The sequence below is a fragment of the Pongo abelii genome, chromosome 10 (genome assembly GCF_028885655.2).
Source record: "Pongo abelii isolate AG06213 chromosome 10, NHGRI_mPonAbe1-v2.0_pri, whole genome shotgun sequence".
Lineage (NCBI taxonomy): Eukaryota > Metazoa > Chordata > Mammalia > Primates > Hominidae > Pongo > Pongo abelii.
In genome coordinates, this window is record NC_071995.2 from 60,418,642 (window position 1) to 60,440,006 (window position 21,365).

Here is a 21,365-nt window from a genome sequence, read left to right on the forward strand (position 1 = left end):
AGGTTAAGATCACAGTTTATGGAGTTACACTACTTGGATTAAAAACATGGCTTTCCTGCTTATTATAATAACTGTATTTCCCTAGACAAGTTAATTCCACAATTCATTTTTCTCATCGTCTGACAAGAAAATAATAGTACCCTATCTTAGGAGTTTTGTAAGCGTTACGTGAGTTGGTGGTTTTAACTCGTAGGATGCTGACTGGCACATTATAAATACTGAATACGTATTATGTAGAAATTATCTCATCTTTTTTTAAAATTCAACAAGTTAAGCAGAATGACTCTGGAAAGATTCTGTCCTCCATAACCGTTGTGTCTGTTCTCTTTTCTTGAGTCTTTTTCCACGTGGACCTTAGTGGACTAAGAAGAAATAATTGAGTGTACTTTTATTTTTCATGTAGTGTTATTGCAGTAATGGTATTTATCATCTCTTTAATTTCTGAACTAGGCTAATTTAACTCTTCCTAGGCAAGCTGATAAGGAAGGGATATAATAGCATAGAATTGTTTATGAATATTCTATCCGTAGGGCACTAGGAAATTGAAAATTCTTGAGTTTGGTTACCCCTAGCCCCTGCCTCCTGAGTAGTTATGATTATAGGCATATACCACCATGTCCCATTGGTTCAAATAATATAATAAGATAGTTTTCTAGTGCCCTAAATCTGTTACTCCATCTAGAGAATGCCCAGTTTTTAAATTTTGCGTTATTGGCGATAATTTTAATTAGCATTAGTTCAGTAGGTTCAAGAGCACTTCAACCCTTGTCTTTTTCATTGTCAAGGCCTACCTAGGAGGCTCATGGTTAGTTTCCTGGATGAAGCATCTCCTCAGATGGATTTGAAGCAGGGGAGTAATGTGGTCTTTTCCATTGGAAAGCAGCATGGCATAAGATGGTTATTTTCAAAATCTTTACTTGGACATAATAGAGCTCCTTAAATAGATTCTAGGAAGTCATTGAAAAAAATGATACTAATCATAGATTTATTCATTATTCCTGTCATAAAATATAAAATAAGTTGGGATTTCAAGCATTTTTAAGGTCAGTTTTTTTTTCTATGATCTGTTGATTAGGAAAAAACATAATTTCAAAAATTTAGAAGAATGTTAAATAGAAAGTTTAAACTTTTTTAAAGATTTAATTTAAGAGAATAAGTAATACTACACAGAAATAACATTTTTAAGAAACTAGATAGATCTTCATTACATTGTAAAACGGAGAAAAAGTTATTTCTGAAACTGTTATTTCTATGTTACATTACTTCAACTAGCCTGCTCTTACCTTGAGACTTTCTTTTTGCATTTATTGGAACTCAGTTTCTTAGAAGTCCAGTTTAACACTAAACCTAATTTTATTTAAATTACCAACCTTATATTTAAATGAATATAGTTTTCGTCGTAAAAGGAAAAACCTCATTTCTGAGACACAAAACGCTTTTTAAAAAATAGTTTAGGATCTTATATTTGTTCTGATAAACTGAGAATGTGGCTAATGAAAAATTTAAAACTACTACTTTCTAGGTCAGGTTTTCATCCTAATCCAGGATGTTAAACTCAATTATGTGAGTTCCTTTCATGTTATGTGCCAGACATTACATAGCAAATTGTCATCAAAAATATATTCAATCCTCTATCAAATGACGACTCAGTCAGGTCATCTGTCCATTTTGATAAAAGCAAAAAAAAAAAAATGGAAACAACCTTACTTGCATTAGAACCATTCATTTTTCTCAACATGGATACCAATATTTTTACTTTTCCCTTTGGACTAGAATAGCCCTTCCTTTTTGAAAGAGAACAGAGGTGGGAAACAAGAACCTACGTTCTCAGACAGATTATTTTAAGAAAGAGTATATATGAGATAGTTCTGTAAAAATTTAGTGTTCACAACTAGGGGAGAAATGGTATCTCTAAAAGAATGCTTTGCACTTGTGTAACTTGGCTAATAATGATTTGTTATGAAAACATGCCTTTCTTAATCTCAGATGGAGACATGAGATTTGATTTGTCGCTGTTCACATTCTTCTCAGTGAATAAGCAAAATTCCCTAAGATTAGTTAGTGCCTCTTTCTGAATTAGGTTTTTTTATGTGTTTTATCTGTCCCTAATTCTATAATAGGAAAATGACATAATAGAGATCTTAGAGAAATAGAGAGGTTCTTTTAAAGAGTTGTAAATTATTACATCTAATTCTAAAATATAAAATGGTTTTACTATCCTGGCTAGGAAAGGCCAACACCAATTTAATAATATACTTATTAGATAGTATTGTAGTGACTACATCTTATAACAAGTTATTAATATAATTAAGCTGAAGTATCTTGTATCAATTATTATAATTATTTCAAGGATTTTTTTTGTAATTAAAAGCAAAACAAAAGAAATGTCAATCTGTAGTCTGTAATGGGAACTACAGATTTGCTCCCTCCCTCCAAGAAAATAAAAGGAAAGAAAAACCTGTTTCAGGTTTACTTCTCTTACTTAAAATCAAGCAGCTCATTTTTTTTAATGTCAAAATATTTTCTAAAAGATTACCATTTACTTCTTTACAATGATTTATAAACTATTCTGGGCAGGGAGAGAGAGGGTCAGTGAGTTGGTTACTTAAACCATTGTTCGATTAATAGTAATATCTAAATCAATTACTAGTTCTCATATAAACCCATATTAAAACATTAACAGCCCTGTATTGAACCTGCAGCCTCTGTTAAGAGCAGTACCCTTCTTTGCATAATGCAGGTTATTTTTTTATATTGTTTTTCACAATTTTCTCTTCACAGAGGTCTGTGAGTTAGGGCATAAGTATCTCTATTCCACTAATGAGGAAATTGAAGCAAGGAAAGTTTGATTTCCAGTCACTAAGACAAGTTATTATGAGTTGTTATTCAGTACATTTTGAGGTAATGTATTTTTTTGAAATTATGCCAATCAACCTATAAGAAATGCTTATGTTTTGTTTTTTGTGGTAAAATATAACAGAATTTGCCAGTTTAACCATTTTAAGTTTATAGTAACATTAAGTATATTCACATGTTGTACAGTTATTAAAAATGTTTTTATGTTTAGTTCAAATGATTGGCCCCCATAATACAAGATGCTCTCATTAAGTAGCATTAATGTTGTGCCATTTAAAACAGTTTCCCTAGGAGGTTATATACACACTTACTCATTCGATGTTCAGAATGTTAAAAACTATTCAAGTACTCCTTTTGGAATTGCTTTTATTCTTCTGAGTATCACTGGTGGATATTTTTCATCCTTCAATGACAAAGTAGATTTTTGAAAGCCAGAAGTTATTCAGAGCACTATTTTCAGAATATTGTAGATTATCAAGCTGGGTAATTTTTTTCAAGTAATTCATAAGTAATGAATGACTTATGAAGTCATTTACTCAGCAAATGTTTATTGAAGGTCTATTAGGTGACTTTCACTCTTATAATCACTAATTATGCCATGATGAACAAAACAGTTTTTTCCCATGGAGTTTACAGTCTAGTGAGGGAGATAAATATTAAATCAGTCATGAATTATGATAAGTATCATGAAAGGGAAAGTAGAGTGCAACGGGAGCTTGGAGAGCACCTGTTTTAAGCTGGGTGTCATATTTACCAAAAGTAACATGAGCTTTGACCAAAGAATATGTGTGAGTTTGGCAGGTGAAGTTAGAAGGACCAAAAACATGTGCAAAGCCACTAAGAAGGGCAAGTTTGAGGAACCAGAAGTGTAGTTTGTGGAATAATGTGTGAAGGGGAGTGAGACAAAATGAGTTTGAAGGAGTAGGCAAAAGCCAGATCATACAGGGAGAATTTAGATTTTAATGTTACAAAGGCACTAAAGGTTTCAGGCTACTGTCTTCTTATCTGGTTCATTCCATGTGTCTGCTAGCTGGTTTCTTTGCTTCTGTCCTTACCCTCCACAATCTGTTCTTAAAAGAACAGCCAGCAATTCGTTTCAAACCTAAAGCATTTTCTATTACTTAGGCAATAACACGAAATGCCTTCTCATTTCACTCAATGATCAACGAAAGCCAGAGTCCTTAAAAAAAAGTACAATGCCCTGTAGGATCTGGCCCCATGCTAGCTTATTTCCTATCACTTACCTCCATGCTTACCTTGTTCCATCCTCACCCTCACGCATGCCAAGAGCGTGCCTGCCTTAGGGTCTCTGAACTTGCAGTTTCCTATGCCTGTAATGTTCTTCCTCTAAATATATATATTCTTGCTCTCTCACTTCCATTAGGTCGCTATTATCTATCAGTCAGGTCCTTCCTCAGTCACCCTGTAAAAAATAGTGACTGCCCCACATTCCACACAGTACTCATAACCATCTGGCATGCTTTATTTCTATTAGGGTTTTTTGCTTGTCTGTGTATCTTCCCCTACTCCCAACACAGACACCCTCTCCCCATGTCCCCACCCCGTGCTCTCTCCCTCTCTCCCTCTCTCCCATGACTGCTGGGATTTTGTTTTGGTCACTGTTGTAGCCCCATTGCCTGGAATAGTGTCTGGCATGCAGAAGGCACTCAAATTAATGAAAGGTGAAGGGAATCACAAGGGTCTCTCTAGTTTTTGGCTTATATATCATAATGATAGATGTAACCATTTAATGAAATTCCAGAGCAGTAGGAAGAAGAACATAGTAGGAGAAGTAAATTTGGGGTGGGGAGGAGATTATGAGTTAATTTTAGGCATGTTCAGTTTATGATGTCTGTGAAACATCCAAGCAGATAGATCATAGACAGTTGGATATTCCAGTATGGAATGTAGATCAGAGGCCTAAGCTGGAAATAAAAATCTGCGTGTTGTAGATGGTATTTAAAATCATGGAAATGGTTGTGTCTAAATGAGGGTATCTATGAAAAAGACATCCGAGAACTAAGCCCTACAGTGCATTTGAATGGAGGAATGAGACTTCGTTTGCAATAGGAGGAAAGAAAGGGATTACGGATGCAAGCAATGTCTAGATTTTCTGATGGCTTCCATTATCCCCAAAATACAAGACTAGATCATTAGCTAAGAATGAAAGGGTAAGAAGATTGCTCAGCAGTATTGAGGTCTCATTTGATATTGGAGATCATCAATTTAGAATGGTATAAATGTATTCACTTGAAATTTTTTCCAACAATGTTCAGTTACATGGTGCATAAAACGGATGCCTAGATTCATCTAGAGTTGGAAAGAGAAGGGGCAAAGGAGTTATTAATAAAAAGCAATCAAACTTGTTTTCTTGTTTTTATTTATTTATTTAGTGACTGGAATTTTTTTTAATTTTTCTTTTTTTATCATATTATTATACTTTAAGTTCTGGGGTACATGTGCACAACATGCAGTTTTGTTACATAGGTATACACGTGCCAAGGTGGTTTGCTGTACTCATCAACCTGTCACCTTCATTAGGTATTTCTCCTAATGCTATCCCTCCCCAGCCCCCCAACACCCAACAAGCCCTGGTGTGTGATGTCCCCCTCCCTGTGTCCATGTGTTCTCATTTTTCAACTCCCACTTATGAGTGAGAACATGCAGTGTTTGATTTTCTGTTGTTGTGATAGTTTGCTGAGAATGATGGTTTCCAGCTTCATCCATGTCCCTGCAAAGGACGTGAACTCATCCTTTTTTATGGCTGCATAGTATTCCATGGTGTATATGTGCCACTTTTTTTTATGCAGTCTGTCATTGATGGACATTTGAGTTGGTTCCAAGACTTTGCTATTGTGAAAAGTGCCGCAGTAAGTGTATGTGTGCGTGTGTCTTTTTAATCGAATGATTTATAATCCTTTGGGTATATACCCAGTAATGGGATTGCTGGGTCAAATGGTATTTCTAGTTCTAGATCCTTGAGGAATCGCCACACTGTCTTCCACAGTGGTTGAACTAATTTACACTCCCACCAACAGTGTAAAAGCATTCCTATTTCTCCACATCCTCTCCGGCATCTGTTGTTTCCTGACTGTCTAATGATCACCATTCTAACTGGTATATGAGATGGTATCTCATTGTGATTTTGATTTGCATTTCTCTAATGACCAGTGATGAAGAGCTTTTTGTCATATGTTTGTTGGCTGCATAAGTGTCTTCGAGAAGTGACTGTTCATATTCTTTGCCCACTTTTTGATGGGGTTGTTTGTTTTTTTCTTGTGAATTTGTTTAAGTTCTTTGTAGATTCTGGATATTAGCCCTTTGTCAGATGGATAGATTGCAAAAATTTTCTCCCATTCTGTAGGTTGCCTATTCACACTGATGATAGTTTCTTTTCCTGTGTAGAAGCTTTTTAGTTTAATTAGATCCCATTTGTCAATTTTGACTTTTGTTGCCATTGCTTTTGGTGTTTTAAACATGAAATCTTTGCTCATGCCTGTGTCCTGAATGGTATTGCCTAGGTTTTCTTCTAGGATTTTTGTGGTTTTAGGTCTTAACATTTAAGTCTTTAATCCATCTTGAATTGATTTCTGTATAAGTTGTAAGGAAGGGGTCTAGTTTCTGTTTTCTGCATATGGCTAGCCAGTTTTCCCAACAACATTTATTAGAGAATCCTTTCCCTGTTGCTTGTTTGTGTCAGGTTTGTCAAAGATCAGATTGTTGTAAATGTGTAGTGTTATTTCTGATGCCTCTGTTCTGTTCCATTGGTCTATATATCTGTTTTGGTACCAGTACCATGCTGTTTTGGCTACTGTAGCCTTTTAGTATAGTTTCAAGTCAGGTAACGTGATGCCTTCAGGTTTCTTCTCTTTGCTTAGGATTGTCTTGGCTATGCCAGCTCTTTTCTGGTTCCATATGAAGTTTAAAGTAGTTTTTTCCAGTTCTGTGAAGAAAGTCAGTGGTAGCTTGATGGGGATAGCATTGAATATAAATCACTTTGGGCATTATGACCATTTTCACGATATTGATTCTTCCTATCCATGAGCATGGAATGTTTTTCCATTTGTTTGTGTCCTCTCTTATTTCAGCAGTGGTTTGTAGTTCTCCTTGAAGAGGTCCTTCACATCCCTTGTAAGTGGTATTCCTAGGTATTTTATTCCCTTAGTAGCAATTGTGAATGGAAGTGCACTCATGATTTGGCTCTCTGTTTATCTGTTATTGGTATATAGGAATGCTTGTGATTTTTGCACATTGATTTTGTATCCTGAGACTTTGCTGAAGTTGCTTATCGGGTTAAGGAGATTTAGGGCTGAGACGATGGGGTTTTCTAAATATACAATCATGTCATCTGCAAACAGAGACAATTTGACTTCCTCTTTTCTTGTTTGAATACCCTCTATTTCTTTCTCTTGCCTGATTGCCCTGGCCAGAACTTCCAAGGGCATCCCTGTCTTGTGCCAGTTTTCAAAGGAATGCTTCCAGTTTTTGCCCATTCAGTATGATATTGGCTGTGGGTTTGTCATAATAGCTCTTATTATTTTGAGATGCATTCCATCAATACCTAGTTTATTGAGAGTTTTTAGCATGAAAGGGTGTTGAATTTTGTCAAAGGTCTTTTCTGCATCTATTGAGATATTCATGTGGTTTTTGTCATTCGTTCTGTTTATGTGATGGATTACTTTTATTGATTTGTGTATGTTGAACCAGCCTTGCATTCCAGGGATGAAGCCGACTTAATCATGGTGGATAAGTTTTTTGATGTGGTGCTGGATTTGGTTTCCCAGTATTTTCTTGAGGATTTTCGCATCGATGTTCATGAGGGATATTGGCCTGAAATTTTCTTTTTTTGTTGTGTCTTTGCCAGGTTTTGGTATCAGGATGATGCCAGCCTCATAAAATGAGTTAGGGTGGAGTCCCTCTTTTGTATTGTTTGGAATAGTTTCAGCTGCTCTTTGTACCTCTGGTAGAATTCGGCTATGAATCCATGTGGTCCTGGAATGTTTTTGGTAGGTAGTCTATTAATTACTGCCTCAATTTCAGAGTTGTTTTTTTTGTTTGTTTGTTTGTTTTTTGTTTTTTTGAGATGGAGTCTCGCTCTGTCACCCAGGCTGGAGTGCAGTGGTGCAATCTCAGCTCACTGCAAGCTCTGCCTCCCGGGTTCATGCCATTCTCCTGCCTCAGGCTCCCGAGTAGCTGGGACTACAGGCGCCCGCCACCACACCTGGATAATTTTTTGTATTTTTTAGAAGAGATGGGGTTTCACCATGTTAGCCAGGATGGTCTCGATCTCCTGACCTCGTGATCCGCCTGCCTTGGCCTCCCAAAGTAATTTCAGACTTTTTTATAGGCCTATTCAGGGATTTGACTTCTTCCTGGTTTAGTCTTGGGAGAGTATATGTGTCCAGGAATTTATCCATTTCTTCTAGATTTTCTAGTTTATTTGCATAGAGGTGTTTATAGTATTCTCTGATGGTAGTTTTTATTTCTGTGGGGTCAGTGGTGATAACCCCTTTATCATTTTTTATTGCGTCTATTTGATTCTTCTCTCTTTATTAGTCTGGCTAGCGGTCTGTCTATTTTGTTTATCTTTTCAAAAAACTAACTCCTAGATTCATTGATTTTTTTTGAAGGGTTTTTCGTGTCTCTATCTCCTTCAGTTCTGCTCTGATCTTAGTTATCTCTTGTCTTCTGCTAGCTTTTGAATTTGTTTGCTCTTGCTTCTCTAGTTCTTTTAATTGTGATGTTAGGGTGTCAATTTTAGATCTTTCCTGCTTTCTCTTGTGGGCATTTAGTGCTATAAATTTCCCTCTACACACTGCTTTGAATGTGTCCCAGAGATTCTGGTACGTTGTATCTTTGTTCTCATTGGTTTCAAAGAACATCTTTATTTCTGCCTTCATTTCATTATTTACCCAGTAGTCATTCAGGAGCAGGTTGTTCAGTTTCCATGTAGTTGAGTGGTTTTGAGTGAGTTTCTTAATCCTGAGTTCTAATTTGATCGCACTGTGGTCAGAGAGACTGTTTGTTATGATTTCCGTTCTTTTGCATTTGCTGAGGAGTGTTTTACTTCTAATTATTTGGTCAGTTTTAGAATAAGTACAGTGAGGTGCTGAGAAGAATGTATGTTTTGTTGATTTGGGGTGGAGAGTTCTGTAAATGTCTATTAAGTCTGCTTCGTCCAGAGCTGAGTTCAAGTCCCGAATATCCTTGTTAATTTTCTGTCTCATTGATCTGTCTAATATTGACAGTGGGGTGTTAAAATCTTCCACTATTACTGTGTGGGAGTCTAAGTCTCTTTGTAGGTCTCTAAGAACTTGCTTTATGAGTCTGGGTGCTTCTGTGTTGGGTGCATATATATTTAAGATAGTCAGTTCTTCTTGATGCATTGATCTCTTTACCAGTATGTAATGCCCTTCTTTGTCTCTTTTGATCCTTGTTGGTTTAAAGTATGTTTTATCAAAGATTATGCAACTCCTCTTTTTTTTTCTTGCTTTCCATTTGGTTGGTAAATATTCCTCCATCCCTTTATTTTGAGCCTACGTGTGTCTTTGCACATGAGATGGGTCTCCTGAATACAGCACATTGATGGGTCTTGACTCTTTATCCAATTTGCCTGTGTCTTTTAATTGAGGCATTTAGCCCATTTACATTTAAGGTGAATATTTGTTATGTGTGAATTTGATCCTGTCATTATGATAGTAGCTGGTTATTTTGCCCATTGGTTGATGCAGTTTCTTCATAGTGTCGATGGTCTTTACAATTTGGTATGTTTTTGCAGTGGCTGGTACTGGTTGTTCCTTTCCGTGTTTTTAGTAGCTAATTTATTTAGCTGACTCAGCAAGCATCCATTGAGTCTCTACTATGTGCCATGCATTGTTCTAAACATTGGCATACCCAATTTTAAAAAACAGTGCTTGTCCTCTAGAAGTTCATGGTTTAGTGAATGAGGTAGACATATAAATAAGATATAATATGTTATATAATAGAAAACATGATCAGCAAAATGTCATGGAAGCAAAGTTCTTTCTTTGATTCATTGGCACATAAGTGAGGCTTTATCAGGAAGGTGAAATTTGAGTCACATTTTTATTTCATTTATTAGAGCACATTACTGTCCATTATAACTTACATGTTCATTTGGTCATAAAATAGAGAATTACCAGGGATGCAAATTAAAACATTATAGCTTATGCTAGTTTCTACATTTTTTCACCTCAGAAATTCCCATATCAGAAATCCGTTTTGCCACAGCAAAAACACGTTGTTCACACACTCAATAAAAACATATTGGAATCCTTTATATGCCAACTGGTTTTTTTTTCCTTTTTTTTTTCCTGCTACCTGATTTTTTTATTTTTTCATGTGCCAACTATTGATGCTTTTTCACACATGTGCCAGCTCTAAAAAGAGGAGGACCTAAAATATCTTGAGCAATATGTAATGCTTATTCGTAATGCCTCAATTATATACCAGATTTGGTGTATATCACATAATGCTGCTTCTGTTATATACTATATTTGATATGTAATTGAGGCATTATGAATAATTTCTAGGGCTTTCCTAAGTGCAGTTTTCTATACTTTGCCAGGAGAAGACTTCTAATAAGTATTTTTAAAATGAAACAGATTTGTGACAAAAATGTTCCTTTTTAAATAAGGAAATCCTTAATATTAATAGTAGAATGAAACATACATTTAGCTTCCTTTTATACTTACAGTAGTATCATTGTATAATAACATACCAAAAATATATCTGTCGTCATGATGATACCTGGAACCCCTGTTACCATCCCTGAGACCTGTTCCCTTGTTTACTCTTTGTTTTATTCTTCTTTTTTGTTTGGTTTTTTGAGACGGAGTCTCGCTGTATCGCCAGGCTGGAGTGCAGTAGCGCAATCTCGGCTTACTGCAACCTCTGCCTCCCGGGTTCAAGCGATTCTCCTGCTTTAGCCTCCTGAGTAGCTGGGACCACAAGCATGCACCACCACACCCGGCTAATATTTGTATTTTTAGTAGAGACAGGGCTTCACCATGTTGGCCAGGATGGTCTTGAGCTCTTGGCCTCGTGATCTGCCCGCCTCAGCCTCCCAAAGTGCTGGGATTACAGGCATGAGCCACCACGCCCGGCCTTGTTTTATACTTTTAACCTCACCTCTTCACTGTCTTTCTTCCTTTCAGCATATATACATAGTCAAGTCTTTTTTTCAGCTGGGAAGTAGAGTGAGGGAGACCCATGACCTTGAACAGGATGATCTGTACTTTTCCATCTCCCATTCAATAGTCCTTATCTCACCATAGCCTGTCAGCTGCTTAGCATGGTAGGTCAAAGCATGGATTTTGGAACTAGACTGCCTGTATTCAAATCCTAATTCTGCCACTTACAAGCTGTGTGACCTTGGATAAGAAACTTCATAGTTTCTTCATCTGTAAAATGAAGATAAAGTGCTTAGGAAGTGCTTGGCACATGTAAACATATAAAAATATCAAATACTGTTATCATTACTGTTACCATCATACCACCCTATAGAAATTGCTTTTGATTAGCTCACTCTTGACCTCCTGTTTGCTAGGTTCCTTGTACCACCTTTACCTTTGAGAATTTGACATCCATCTATATACTAATATCCAAAATTTCTCTCATCCATAATTGTCTCTTCTGAATTTCCCTCCAATATGTAACTGTTAAATGGACATTCCTGCCAAGTTAAACTACATGTAACTTAAACTCAAGATGCCTACTTACACTAATCTTGATTATTTTATTTCCTACACTTTCTTATAGGTACAACCCAGTAACCCAAGTCAAAAACCGAAGACTTATCCCAAGTCCTGTTCATTCTACTTCTTATATAGCACATATTTTTCCCTTTCCTCTCCTGTTACATTATTTCAATGCTTAAGCATCTTTTATGTGAACTATCAAAATATATCTGTGTCATCTCTTTGTTCCATCATTTGTCCTCTTCAAATCCATTGAATACAGTGCTTCCAAATTTATTGTTTTATAAAGCAAATATGATTATTATGTGTTTAAAACCTGTGCCCCGTCACCTAAAGGATAAAGTTCAAACTGGATTCTGTCTACCTGTTTAGCCAAAACTACTTTCAATTCTTAGAATTTATTATGTTTCAAAACTCTTTGTATATACTGTTACCGCTTCCCTACTTGCCTTTTTCATACTTTTCTCTCTTTCTTCTATCCATTTCTCATGGACAAATACGTATTATGTGGTGAGAATTGTGAAAGCAGAGGCTATCTTTGGTTTTCTTTTATATCCCCAGTGTTAGTATAGTGCCAGATAATCCTAAGTACAGTAGAACTGTGTTTCTTACAATGTGTCTATGGACAAGATAATTCTGGTCAACAATAAAATAAGCACAGAAATTGTAAGTGATCAAAAATCTCTATAGCAATTTGATAGGGTAATTTTATATCAAGTTTAATAATAGAAAGCAAGGCTTGTTTTTTGTGTGGTGTTTTTAATTTAATTTTTCTAGCGGTTCATTTTTATTGTATCTGACACAAGTACCAATCTGTAGTGGAATTTTTTAAAAATTAGTCCTTTCCATGTAATTATTGCACTTTCACACTCATAATAAAGCTTCTACCTGAAGTGCCTTCTAGGTCATTGAGAAACATGGAAAATTATCTTCCATATAGATTTAGAGGAAAGTGTATTTTGCTGTGGAACTAATCATTTGAAAACTGAGAATAGCACCAGGAGGTAAAAATAGCTCGAGCAGAAATATTTGGGTTTGTGTATTAGCTCTGCAACTTTTCTTCTGTGTATGTGAGTAAGCAGGTTACTTATCTATTCAAAGACTTAGTCTCTTCAGCTCTAAAACAGGAGATAACGCTTACTAAATTTACTTTTCAGAGCTGTTGCAAGAATTAGTGAAATGTACATCAAGATGTATTTTAATAAAAATAATGTGTTCAGTATTTAAAAAAAATTAGTCCTTTCACACACATGGTTTGCAAAACACTGCATTAGAAAAAATTATTTACCAGAGATATTTGGAACTTGACCTGAGCTATCTAAATTCCCAAAGATTGCACAGTAATTTTAGTAAGAATTATAGCACATAATATATATTTATTTCTTGCAACTGAAGGGTCAGAGAGCTACCTATATATGTATAATAACTCTTGGACCATATATGGTCCTGCAGATGCAGTCAATCTGATAGCACTTGAATTGAGCTGGCATGTTAGTCACAGCTGGGCAGATCATATCAGGACCACCATGGAAATAGTTCCTTGAAAGATTTCAGTGAATGATAGGAAAAAAATTCTTTTAGAACGTTATTTGTATACTTACAGACTCTTGAAATAATGATCTCTTAATATTTATTGAACAATTAAAGTTTTTTTATTACAAAAATGGCTTGATTGTTTCTCTTAAAGAATGTAACAAATCAATAAACTTAAAAAAAAAAATACTGCTGTCCTTTCCTGTATGCCTTTGCAGAAGAACTAAGATCAGTAAACTCACACAATTCTTAATATTTATTTATTCAAAGTTGTTTCTTTACTGAATATTATGTGCAAGGGACTGAACACATACAAAATTATAAAGAACTATTTTTTTATAAATCCTTTGACTGTCTTGCTTGCCTAAAAAGTTAATTCTTTTAAATTTCATTGTGAGCCAGTTTTGAATTATTAATGGGGTAGGAAATAATGTAACTTAACATTAAAATTGAATTCCATTTGATTCTTCTATTTAAGCTTCCATTCTTTAAAATAAGTATAACTTACACCAACATTTCTTAATGTTATTAGAACCTTCTGGTTTTAGCATACTTCCCATAAAGTGAGTATATGAAAAAGTTTTAAAATTCATGAATAGCCTGTTACTAAAAATAAAATAATGAAATCAGACAACTGCTGACATAATCTAGTATTAATAGTTTCAAAACCTTATTTAAAAACAACTTATCCTAGTCTTCTAGCCTTTTTGCTGGTGAAACAATTATCACAGAGACTTCCACTTTTATCTATGTCATAAGTGAATCCTCTATCCATATTTTTTTTTTGGCTTTCAATATGAAAATTAATGGTCTTCACATAATCATGGCTTTTTTAACATTGACATCTGTAGTTACAGAATTTACTCACAGCAAGTAATAGGGTAGTCTTTTTGACAAACTTTGAATTCTCCTTCCTTGGTCCTGTGTAGATGAGGGCAAAAAAGGATTGACATTTCTTTGCTAGCCAACAAAATGTTTCCCATCAGTATCAGTATTTATACTTCCTAGAACTTTGATAATTCTTCATTGAATTCAAATAGTATGTGAAGAAGAAATACCATAGAATTTGAAAGAAGGGACAACAGTGGGGACTTTAAATGAAGTTTAATTTTATTCATGTCTTAAGCATAGGGACCAAATTAATTATATATATTCAAGTGTTAGGACAACATCCTTGTCCAGTTCAAAAACCTTGCCTTTAAAACTACCTTTATTTAACATTTTAATATTTTAAGTAGAGTATACTAGTTCTCTCTTCACTGACGGGGGGAAAAAAAGCAGTTAAAAGTCTTAAAAATATAAGAGGAAAATTATATCCATTTCTATTTTACTTGCCTGTTTGTTCTTTTTTTAAAGTTGAAGAAAAATGGAGATACAAAGTAAAACAGAGCTGTAGCTGTATTGCTGTCACAAAATACGTGATCTTCAGAATTGATCTCTCAAATTTAATGGGATTTGCCTTTCTTAGAAAAAAATATAACAAAAATAAGAACATCAAGTGACTTAAAATATATCATTTTAAAAATCTGCTTGATGAAGAAACAGGCCTATATTTGTAGTTTTTAATTGAAAAAATTTACCTCAAACTTTGCTATGTTATCCACTTGTGTAGCGTTACAGAACTAGAGCCAATATCCCAATATTAGTAGATTGCTTTGGAATCATACAGTACCTTTTCAGAATGCTTATACTATTGTCATGATGAATTAAAAAACAATTGACATGGCGAATCTGAAAATTCTTTTCCATCTAACCTTAAAATCCAGAAAAAAACTGTTTGAGGGTATTCCAAGATGACTTTAACCATGGATTACTTCAGGTTTTATTTTTTAAATCATAACAAACTAAGAATGAATCCCTTATTTTATTTAGAGTGGGCTTTTAGTACTGGTCAGTTAGAAGGTATAGCCATTTTTTTAAGGGTTGTGAGTGGTATTACATTTTCATCAGTTATAGAATGAGTTACACAACTCAAAAGCTTTAGGTAATCAAAAATTAAGTTTGTTTTCTTTCCTGTTCTAGTTACCGGTTTACTAAAATAGTGAGCATACATGATCACTTGAGAATTGGGCTTCTGGAGCACCTGAACAGAAAGGGAGTGGTTCATATTCAGCTTTACAAAAGACAACTTTCTCTTTTTGAAGGGGATTACTTTGGCTATTTTCCAGGTACTGGGGAAATTCCAAATGCATTACAAGTTATTGGGATGGCTATTAATTATTCATTTCCTAAAATATGTTGACTGAAGACTTGAAATTTGGTTATATAATAGAACATTATTTGACTTCATCAATTTATAAAACTTATGTAGAAATTTAGCAAAATACAAAATTGAGACTTACATGCAGCAGTTATATTTTTTCAGAGAACTCTAGAACCATCAGGCTTATTAGTCAGAACATATTTAGTAGAAGTACTTTCTGAAAATAATGGAAGAGCAATAGAATTTGTGCATGTGTATATAAAGAAAAGTTATGTGCAATGCATTGCATCTTTCCAAGTAATTACTTAACAAAAGAAAATCATATTTTGCATAAAATTTCAGTTTTAGGATATTAGGTTAAGGAAGGGTATTTATTTATAACTAAAGAGGTTTTAATAGAGAATTAATACTTTAATAAAGAATGCATAAACCATTCAAATATTTTTATAAATAATTCTTCAAGGTGTAATTAATGGCCTGAATATATTGAACCATATCACAGAGTGTCCATTGGATGAGACATTTGATTATTTAGAATAATTCTTCTTTAGAATTTTTATGTCTGCTTTGAGGTTGAAGATTTAGGGGAAATGATCTTCATAAAAATATATTTCCAAACATATTTCCTTTGCATACCTTTTACTTACGGATTTATCTTGATAGTTGTTGGGGAAATCATAAGGGTTATTTTCCTTCATTAGGAAAACCTCTTTAGGCATTATTTGGACTTTTATTTTTGAACATGGAGAACTTTGGGCTGCATTCGAATTATAACAGGGTGCAATTCAGATCTCATTTTAATCAAGTTTTTTCTCACTGCTCTAAGTCTCTCTAAGGACTACTTCTAATCTTCCTACTATACAAGTTCCCATTCATTCCAAATACTTTATTGAGTGTGCCCGATATTGTGATAGATCCTGAGGTACAAAGGTGAATAAGACATAGACTCTGCTCTCAAGTGCAGTGTAACTGAGTTCGAGGTATCAAGTTAGCCCAGAGAAAGGAATATTCGTTCTCCTTGATATACAGAGGAAGATATGACATTTAGAAGAGATGTTGAAATAAGTGTTTAAGAATAAATAGGAATTTCTTATAGGAGATGAATATTCTAAGAAAGGCAAGAGTGCATGCAGTCTCAATACATTAAACTAAGGAATATGTCTTAAGACGCCTAATTCAAATTCGTGTACTCTTATTACTTGCAGTTTCCCATATAAAATATATATGAAGGCACAAGTAGAGAACCACAAAGCCAGTTCAAAACCACAAAACCACTTAGCAGTCACTTCTCACTAAATAATTGTCTTGCACATACAATTGCCATTCTTACCATTCCTCGTGGATCAGCTTTTCATAATAGCTCATGTCCTAAACTTTCCAACAGTCATTATATCATGGTGAATTCCAAAAGTCTAGCGTATATTAAATAGGAAATTTAGTTTTTTAATCATTACTCATGGATCAACTTTTCATAATAGCTCATGTCCTAAACTTTCCAACCAGTCATTTATATCATGGTTAGTGAGCTCCAAAAGTCTACCATATACTAAATATGAAATTTAGTTTTTTAATCCTTAAATTTTCAAATGCTGTTGTCAGTTTTGTGTGCTAATAACTTACATAGGAGCATTTGAAAATATTTAAATATAAAAATATTTAACCTAGTTCATAAGTACATTTACTTGTTAATATACATTTTTTTTCTTTTTCTCTTTTTCATTAAAAATTGGAACTATTAGTACAAAGCCTTTTTTCTTTGTCTGGCTATTGCCTTATTTTTAACATATTTAAATTCTACCCAATTGTAGGACCAACAGTAGGTACCATTATGATATAAACAAAAATGTGGCTTAAGAAATATGTTTTATGATCAGTCACATAGCCTCATATTTGGACCTTGTTATATTAGTGATAAATTTTAAGATCTAGTTCTCCTGAAACACTGAAGTTTTGGCATTTGTCAATGTCAAGCAGTTGAACTCCAATAAATTAACAGGGGCATAGCTCCAAATGGCATGAGACTGGTAGACATGTCACAAAACTTATAAGTAGCCACAAAAATAACATACTAACTAATACTGTTTATATAATCTCTTTCGTTTTTCATGATACATTCATATATAGTCTCAGTTTTTATTAAGAACAACCATGGCTGTTGCAGGAAGTTTTGTCCTGTTTAACAGTCCAGGAAGCATTGAGAGTAAGAGATATTCACATAGGCACAACACATATCTGATTTTTAGTCCATATTGTAATATATCACTCAGTAAAGTGTCTTACAGGATAAAAGGGAAGTTTTCGACTGCTACCTACACATGGAAGATTTTTAAAACATATGTGTCTTTAAGAAAAGAATTGTTTTGGGATAGTCTCATCTGATAGGAAAATGATTTTTTTATAGTAGAAGAATCTTTGAGATAGATACTTCAGAACTGATTATTATTTTCATTACTGACCTTATAAAAATTATACATTTTTAATTTTATGTATTTTTAATTTTTATGGATACATAGTAGGTGTATACATTTGGGGGGTACATGAGATATTTTGATACAGGAATTCAATGTATAATAATCACATCAGGGTAAGTTAGGTATCCATCACTTCAAGCATTTATCCCTCCTTCATGTTTCAAATAATCCAATTATGCTCTTTTAGTTATTTTTAAATGTACAATAAATTATTGTTGACTGAAAATTATCTTTGTTCATTAAAACATGGTATTTAATTGCAGCCAGTCCAAGTAACTAGTGGTCTTATAATTGTCAAAAATGTTCGTGTTCTAAGATAGCCTCATGTGAAAATGTTAAATAATGAATTGCATAAAGTAATTACTAATCAAACTACATTATGACCAGCTTTAAGAAACTGGCTTCAGCCAGGTGTGGTGGCTCACGCCTGTAATCCCAGCACTTTGAGAGGCCAAGGTGGGCAGATCACTTGAGGTCAGAAGTTCAAGACCAGCCTGGCCAACATGGTGAAACCCCGTCTCCACTAAAAATACAAAAATTAGCCAGGCATGGTGGCACGCGCCTGTAATCCCAGCTACTTGGGAGGCTGAGGCAGGAGAATTGCTTGAACCTGGGAGGCAGAGATTGCAATGAGCTGAGATCGCGCCATTGCGCTCTGCACTCCAGCCTGGACAACAGAGTGAGACTCCATCTCAAAAAAAAAAAAAAAACCGGCTTCTTTTTTTTGCCAGAATGATGACATTGAATACTGATATAACATCACGTGGGGCGTGGCATTATTTTTAATTGCTTGATTTTTTTTTTCCATTTATGCCTTGAAATTTACCAAAAATTATGAAAACTTTTAATATTTTAACTGGTCTTTATACTATTTTAAGAACATATTGACTCAAGGTCTGGCGCGGTGGCTCACGACTGTAATCCCAGCACTTTGGGAAGCCAAGGCGGGCAGATCACCTGAGGTCAGGAGTTTGATACCAGCCTGGCCAACATGGCGAAACCCCAACTCTACAAAAAATACAAAAATTAGCCAGGCGCGGTGGTGGGCGCCTATAATCCCAGCTGCTGGGGAGGTTCAGGCAGGAGAATCGCTTGAACTCGGAAGGTGGAGGTTGCAGTGAGCCAAGATTGTGCCATTGCACTCCAGCCTGGGTGACAGAGTGAGACTCCATCTCAGAACAAAAAATAAAATGAACATATTGACTCCTAATGGTATTTTCAAGATGAGGGTGGAAAGGATGGTATTTTTATGAAGGAGAAATACCGGACATCATCTTAGTTTTTAAACTAATATGATTTGTGTATTAGTAGAACAATTATATTGACTATTGAATTTATGTATTTATATGTGTTTATACAAATTGTTAGGAAGTGTAGCTTGTTAGAATATATGTTTAACAAATAGAATGTTTGTTTGGGCCCATTTAGGACTAAATAGCTTAAATTTAAATATTGGTTATGATATCTTCACAGATAACACAGGCAAATTATCATTAAAATGATTTGTGTTTTGTTGTTAATTGTTAACATTGAATTATAATCAGTTTGAAACCAGCATGTATCACTGTGAAAATAAACGCTGGTCTCTGTTTCAAGGAGTTTTTAAAAATCAAAGCAGAGGATCATTTACAAAGCAGATAATGGATTGAATGAAAAATCAGACAAAGGGGCAGAAAAAATTGTACTGCCCTTATGGTTTAGTATTAGGTAGAAGTGCTTGAAGATATTTTTGAGATTATTATTTACAAATATATTTTTCCTCCATTTAGTAGTATTTCATTCAACAAAAATTTATTGACCCCTCTATGCCAAACATTGAAGGAAAAGAGTAAAAATCAAGAGGATAAATGCATTAGTAAATACAGGCAAAAATATTTTTAGTAAGCATACATTTATTGTGAACATGATCAGTGCCACGTGACATAGTGCTCAGTGCTGGAAATATAAATAAGAATACCCTGGTACCTGCTTTCATGGAGGTCTCAGTTCATTTGGCAAAACAAACTAAAAATTAAAGTTACAGTATATTATCAAATAAGTGCTGTAATAAAAGTAAGCAGTAAGCATTAAGGAAACATACAGGAGAAAACACTATAAGGAAATCTAAGGGAGGCTTCCCAGATAGGATGCCAGAATCTTGATGGATTTATAGAAGTTAATAAGGCCAAAAAAAAAAAAAAAAGTACATTTCCAAGTAGATGAAGTAATGTTGCAGACTTTCAGAGTGAGAGAGTATGTGGAGGAATGACTAATTAAATAAAGCTGGAACAGTTGAAAAGAAAAGGGCATTGACAAAGGATGAGGCTACATAGATGAGCAAAAGACAGACCCTTCTAAGAATTTGGGCTTCCAATCTGTAAGCAGGGAGAGCCGTTAAAGGATTTATAGCAAGGAAGCAACATGATGAGATGTACATTTTAGGGAGAGCACTCTGGATACTATCTGGAAAGCTAAAAAATGTTCAGTTATACCTGTAAGTTCTTTCCAAGATAAGAGTATATGTGAATAATTAAGTTATAACAAAGTTTAAGAATTACTCAGCTTTGCGCAACTTGGTTCTTTTGAGATATTTGTAAATTAGGTTCTTTATATAATTGCATTAACAGACAATAATGGAATGTTACATTCTTAGCATAACCCTGAGCTGATCAAATATAAGAAGTGGAAAACTATTGATAATTGTTGGAAATTCCTATCTGACCTCTCCTCTATCTGACTATTTAATGTTGATCTTATTTTGTACTAAATCAGATGATACTAAGTGATGGCATTTACCCTCTGTGTAGCTATGATGCATTCTAAATTGCCTGGATCTCCCTCTAGTGCTGGGTTTATAATTAAAAGGACATATAATACAAAGGAAGAAGAGAAACTGAAACTCAAAAGGAGTATAAGATTATAAGAGAGGTTGAGATCTAAGAGGTAAAAAGTTAGGGAAGCATCCTTTCTCTTAATTGCCTCCTACACTGTAGCATACCTCTCTTTCTCCTGCTCACATATATTAAAAAGTTCTACTGCTGAAAATATGTATATGACTCTAAAGGCCTATATAGCTCACTCCAAACATTTTAGCTGTTTTTATTATTTTCATTGCCTAAGAATTATATAATCGTAAATTCCATGATATTATAACCAGTTCTCCCTTTTGCCTTGAGGTAAGGGCCAGGCTAGCAATTTATAATAAATATTATTTTTATTATAGAGAAAGTTTCTAAATAGATATTATTGACTACTTCAGTAAACATGTTGATTTATAATTGAAACCACAAAATTGAGTACCATAATTATTCTAAAAAAACTAAGTAAATGTTGACTCTGCTTATTTTGGAATTTTAGCCAAACAATGCATAGTATATAGTCGTAGTTTATGGTATATAAGTTATCTGTATGAATTCAACAGGCTGAGCCTTTCATAGCTACCAAACCTATCTAACTTAATACAAATGACTATAGGCAAGCTTCAAAAAACTCTGATTTCCATTAGTGTGAATCCAGGCTCTCATAAAAGTGAGTTTCTACTATTTTCCATGCAAGCAACTGGCTTCCTTGCAGCACTTTGCCACTTAATTCCAACACAAATAT

The 21,365-nt window shown here is 34.4% G+C and overlaps 1 protein-coding gene across 6 annotated transcripts in view; it reads left to right on the plus strand.

Moving 5' to 3' along the window:
* The window catches only part of USP15 (ubiquitin specific peptidase 15), a 144,391-nt gene that overhangs the window by 99,113 nt on the left and 23,913 nt on the right, over window positions 1-21,365 (plus strand). Inside the window, exon 1 of one of the 6 annotated variants that reach the window (XM_054527331.1) lies at window positions 15,148-15,277. The exons of the other annotated variants lie outside the window; for them this stretch is intronic. The gene's annotated coding sequence lies outside the window, so the exon portion shown is untranslated. Of the gene's footprint in view, window positions 1-15,147; window positions 15,278-21,365 lie in introns of those variants that run through there. 6 annotated transcript variants of the gene reach the window in all.